At 32.3% G+C, this 5,727-nt stretch overlaps 1 protein-coding gene and 1 long non-coding RNA gene across 2 annotated transcripts in view; one reads left to right on the top strand and one right to left on the bottom strand.

The window, feature by feature from the left end:
• Positions 1-2,385: 2,385 nt before the first annotated feature.
• Positions 2,386-5,727, bottom strand: part of LOC106460321 — a 17,795-nt gene continuing 14,453 nt past the window's right edge. The window contains exon 3 of the long non-coding RNA XR_001290878.1: positions 2,386-2,395. This is a non-coding gene — a long non-coding RNA (uncharacterized LOC106460321). The remainder of the gene's footprint in view (positions 2,396-5,727) is intronic.
• The window catches only part of LOC111085973 (transforming growth factor beta receptor type 3-like), a 132,560-nt gene continuing 132,087 nt past the window's right edge, over positions 5,255-5,727 (top strand). The window contains exon 1 of the mRNA XM_022387016.1: positions 5,255-5,596. The gene's annotated coding sequence lies outside the window, so the exon portion shown is untranslated. The remainder of the gene's footprint in view (positions 5,597-5,727) is intronic.

The following is a 5,727-nucleotide window of genomic DNA, read 5'->3' as shown; positions in this document are numbered from 1 at the left end:
CTTTACTTTTTTTTTTAAGTCTACGTCTTAAAGTCTCAAAACTATGTGTTGTGGGTCTTTCTTTTATGTATTGCGTTATGACGTTTTGTGAAAATTCTGTACGTGATGGAGAAAAATGGATATCATTTTCGGATTCAGCGTACAAGAATTACCGTAGAACATGTAAAAATTTCAAGGCAATAAAACCATCGCAGGCCTGTGTTAATAGTAACCGAAAGTACTTTTTGGAAGACCAACAAAGACTGTAAATATTCCCATTTATGCTATAAACTGAGTGAGAGGTTATAATTTTAACTATAAAATATTAATACAAATATAACTTATTCTACTACTGATTAACCTTCTCAACTTATCTACAAGTATATATGTAAATACTAAATTGGTGATGGTGAAATATAATAAATACCACACGTCATATAATTTGAAAACAATTATTATATATCAAATTAGTTTTTATTAATTCAACTTAAGGTTAGGGCTGAGACACTTGCATTTATTCAGAAAATTTGATTGCATCACCACACTAATTTAACAACACACTGATAAGTTGTTTTCCTAATTATATTTGGGTGGACATGGTCTACTGGTTAGCGTGCAGGACTTAGGATCGAAGGACCCGAGGTGTGGTCGCGTTATAAATGTGACAGTCAATCCTGATATTTGGTTAAAAAACCGAACAAAGACTTTATGGTTATGGATGCTTCTGACTGACTACCTTTACTTTAGTCAGTAGTATAAAATAAGGGCTTAGTATCTGAAATGGCTGTTTAGCCCACGTGCATACATGATGCCGTTTAGGTTGAAAATTTCAATTCCTATGTCTTATGTAGAAAAGCTCCCCAGTGACTCAGCGGTAAGTCAGCAGGCTTACGAAGCTAATAGTTCGGTTTCGACACCTGTGATGGGCAGAGCACAGATAGCCCATTGTGTAGCTTTGCACTTAACAACAAACAAAACCACACATAGAAAAAATAATTTTCAGTTTCCATATAAAATCTTTGAAACACAACAATTTTATTTGCAAGTTGTTTTAAAATCATATAACGAATTAAAACAAAAAATTCTCAAAATTAATATCATAAAAGTTGTATTAACAAATTATATTATTTCATTCGTCTTCGTCTTGTCAGAAATCACTGGCTGTTCCAACTTTTTTATGTTTATAAACTGACATAAAACTATGTTTGTTTTTCAGTTTATTTTCAAAACATTCAGTATTTTAAGATATTCATAGCAATTTACAAAATGTATTTCAAATATTGATCAAAAAATGATAACGCTCTCGTGTAATTGGCTACCCTACCATCTTTACGCTGCTAAGGCTTACTTGAGTAAAGCTTACGCAAAAAATTCAATTTCCGTTGAAAGTATTTTAGAGAAGCGCCGCTTAGTAGGAAGCAATAACTCGAAGTAGAAGAGATATGTGTGTGTGTGTTGTGAGAGATTTCTACACGGTTGATTGGTGCTGCATGGAGAGTAAATTGACTAAAGACAAACGTGGTGGTAGGAAGACATGTGAGGAGTAGTTGTTCAGATTCTGACTTAGCACGAAAATTATATAACACTTTTGTTTGCTGTAGAAAACAAAAATACATTACTGATACAACAATTCAGGTTATTATATAAATGAAAATCGAAGGATTATGTAAAACAAAAATTGATCTAATATCAATTGCTATCATGGTTATTGTTGTCTATAAACCCCATGCGAGCATCTAATTCTAATAACACAGGCTTGCGATGGTTTTATTATCTTGAAATATTTACAAGTTCTACAGTAATTCCTGTACGCTGAATCCGAAAATGATAGCCATATTTCCACATCGAGTACATATTTTTCACAAAATGTCATAATACAATACGTAAAAGAAAGACCACAACACGTATTTTGAGTCTAAAAGACGTAGATTTCACTGTAAAAATCAGGATGAATGAGGATGTATATTCGTTTGATATCAATGTTCTTCCCTTTTCTTCAGCTTTCTTGTATTTTTGTTAACAAATATAATAATAAAACTTGTTTATTGTGGTAAACGAAATAATAATTTGATCTATGTTAGTTTTTTCTTCTCGATTTGTAAAAATTCCTTACGTGATAAAAAGAAATATTATTTTCGAAATCTGCGTGGCTGAATTATGGAAAATCCGTTACTAAAACATCTTTATGAAATTTAAATTCATAGGCTTGTGTTATCAATCAGTTGAAAATTGTTTATTACTAAATACTAGTTAGTTTATTTTAAATTTTTACGCTTCGGCTACTAATCTGATGTCATTTTCAGGAAAAGTCTGAGAAGGACTGGTTTTTCGGCTGATAGTGACCAGGTTCGATCCTAGTTCCTCTTGATAAAAAGATTGATGTTTTGTGGATAACTCGCCACCCTTTCTATCAAGACTAGGATCAAAATCCGCTCACTACTACCACAAAAAAAGGCTGACTCAGGACTTGACTGAAGACGAAGGTTGATTAGCAGCCGAAAGATGGGATAAAAAGTAGCTAGTAATTATTTTCTACTGATAAAAAGTTGGTAAGTAATTAACAGTTAGGTGATCATATCAGCTACTAATGATATCAACGACATATTTTTCATTTTAGACATAGTATTCTTATCTAGCAATATCAGTCATTGAGAAGTATTAAAGTCATGAACAAATGGCCCAAGTTGAGATTTTTATTAATTAAAGTCATGAACAAATGGCCCAAGTTGAGATTTTTATTTATTAAAGTCATGAACAAATGGCCCAAGTTGAGATTTTTATTTATTAAAGTCATGAACAAATGGCCCAAGTTGAGATTTTTATTTATTAAAGTCATGAACAAATGGTCCAAGCTGAGAGTTTTATTTATAACTTACTTCCTGTTTAAAACGTTTTGATATAGATGATTTATGTTTGTTTTTTAAGACTAAATTTTATAAACAGGAATTGTATACACCATTAGGTTGATTAACTTATCTATGTGTCACATATCTATGATGTGTGTTCGTTTGTTGGTTTAAGCACAAAGTTGCGTAATGAACTATCTGGGCTGAGCACATTGCAGAAATCGAACCACGAATTTTAGCATTATAAAACCCTCAAGCTTAACGCTTAGCCAACGCGGGGATTGATGATTGTTTGGGGATAGTGACAATCCAAAGATTTCAAATTTGTAATTCTGTCATTACTACGAAACATAAGAACATGACAGAAGCGACAATTTTCTTCACTGCATCATTTTTTGGACATTGAAAGTCTTGGCCTAGTCCTTCTGATTAGCAATGGTCTACAATAAAATTGAAGATTTATTAACGTAATTCTCATGATGATAGTTCGTAATGAATAAGTTAAGTCTTTATACAGTGCTAAAAGTGTAGCACAGTTGGTGACATACGTTTCGGAGTTAGCTGAATAGTCTTCATATTAATATAAAAAGTTAAACTAAAGTACTTAACGTCATTACACAGAAATTATAAAATTGCTTTAAATAACCAGAGTAATTCTAATTGTAAATAACGTAGTCTGGTTTAACACTTATACCATATATAAACCATAATATTTTGCTTGTAGTCTCGTAGGTAAACTACAAGTTAAACAGATTAATCTTAAAATTACCGACTTGTTTTATATCGTTCACTGCAGTTGGAGCTCACACAGTGGGTTATATAAAATACTTTTATGTGTTTGTGTTTGTTACAGTACTTAATTTATATATACATATAAAACTGACCAAAACAATTGGGTGAAATCACTAATTTTCTATGTAGAATACATAAGGGATCCAATAGTAATTAGTGGGATTAAATGCAATGATAATAATATTTTTGTTTAGTTGTGTGTGTGTGAAAGAGAGAGAAACAGTACTGAATTCAGGAGGAATTCTCCCTGTGCAAAAATCCCCCTTGTTATCAAAGGTTATCAACTTATATGCACGGAAAAAACTAAGACGCGCTCGTTTTTCTAAGAGTAGCTCTAGTGAATCGTCTGAACGCAATTTCGGTAATTTTTTTTCTTCTTTTTTTGCAAATTCGTTAAAATTTAATTTTAATATTATAGCCAAAACTAATAAAATAAATCACTGAAAATCTGTGGAGTCAATTATTTTATTTAAAGTGCAATATTTTCCATTTTAATTCACCCCACCCCCCGTTTCATGTCCCCCTCCTCCCGGTGGATAGGTCTGGATTTGACACTGGAGAGAGAGTTATATGTTATTAAGGACCCCATAATTAACAAGGTCAGAGACCCACAAGCATTTCGGTGTCTAAATAGTTTAGAAAAGGGTGCACAAAACGTCATTTCAAGGTTAGTTTTATTCGCTATTGAGTTATTGGAAAATATTATTTTTGCTAATACCTACAAAGTACTGCTTAAATTTTAAGTGATACGGAGTTTTTTGTTTGTTTGTTTATTGTTAAACACACAGCTATACAATGGGGTATTTGTGCTCTACCCACTACATGTATCGAGATCCGATTCTTAGCGTAATAAGTCTTCAGTTTTACAACTCAGTCACAGGGGGACGGATGATACAGAGTTTACAGCTTGAAGTAGTGTCCTTATGCTCAGGGAAATGTATTTACACATTCTAGAATTTGAAAAACCGTAATTTCTTTACTAAATATATTGTAATTTGTTAATATCCTTCGAGTTTAGGTCAACTGGTAATAGTATGCCTCAAAACATATTTATTAGCAACGATATAACAAAAATGTTTGATCGCGTTTTATAATTTGTAAAAGACAAAATATAACTACTTATTTCTTTCAACTAATAGTTTCTAACGATGAGTTATATTTTCTTGGTATATTTCATCTGTTTCTGGAATGAGCTAAGGTCAAAAATCCTTTTTTTAGCATATTTGACTCGCAAAAATTAAAAATAGCAATTTGGTAATCAATATTTACTGAAGATTCCGTTTAAAATGGAACAGATAAGCATTATGAAATTAATTTTAGTTAGGTGTAAACACACACACAGATATATATGTATTATTTTGAAATATATAACTGATGCCCCCCAGTGGCACAGCGGCATGTCTGGACTTACAATGCTAGAAACCGGGTTTCGATACCCGTGGTGGGTAGAGCAGAGATAGCCCATTGTGTAGCTTTGTGCATAAATTCAAACAAACAAAGTATAACTGATACGAGTAAGTATCTCTGTCACATTTTAAATTTAGTTTTGAATGATATGGCTAGATGGCGTTCTCGCCATACAGAGTTACGCCGTAATTGATCGAAGGGAATGTTGTTTACCATAAAAAAACAACTATAACAAACGTGAGTTCAGTGGTAAAGGCTAAACAGAAGGAAAGTTTGGTTAACTTGCAATTAAATGTTATTGGTGTAGAACGTTTTTGCATAACTTCAACTATGAAACATTTAACAGCTGAATCGTTTTACTTGATCGGTACATCCGTTTGTGGTGACACTAACGTTGAAAGATAGAAGGTAATAAGGGAGTGACCTTTGTTAACACCTCCCAGTTGGATGATTCGTAAGCGAGCTGAAGTCAGTGTACGCAAGGCTTAGTCGTTGGATTGGTAGGCTATTTTGTTGTTCCGTGATTCCTGAAACTGAACTGACGTAACATAATTCGTGGAAAACTGAATAAGGTAAACATTATTAATTATCTAAAATGTGCCATTGTTATAGTGCTAGCTTGTCAGGCATTTTCAAATGTAACTTGTTTAATAATCAAGTATAGTAAAGATTACTAACATGAAACTTTTTTTTTTTTTTTTTT

This window comes from Limulus polyphemus, unplaced genomic scaffold (assembly GCF_000517525.1).
Source record: "Limulus polyphemus unplaced genomic scaffold, Limulus_polyphemus-2.1.2 Scaffold751, whole genome shotgun sequence".
NCBI classification, from domain to species: domain Eukaryota; kingdom Metazoa; phylum Arthropoda; class Merostomata; order Xiphosura; family Limulidae; genus Limulus; species Limulus polyphemus.
The sequence above is the reverse complement of the archived record's forward strand: the minus strand, read 5'-3'. Positions and strand labels throughout refer to the sequence as shown.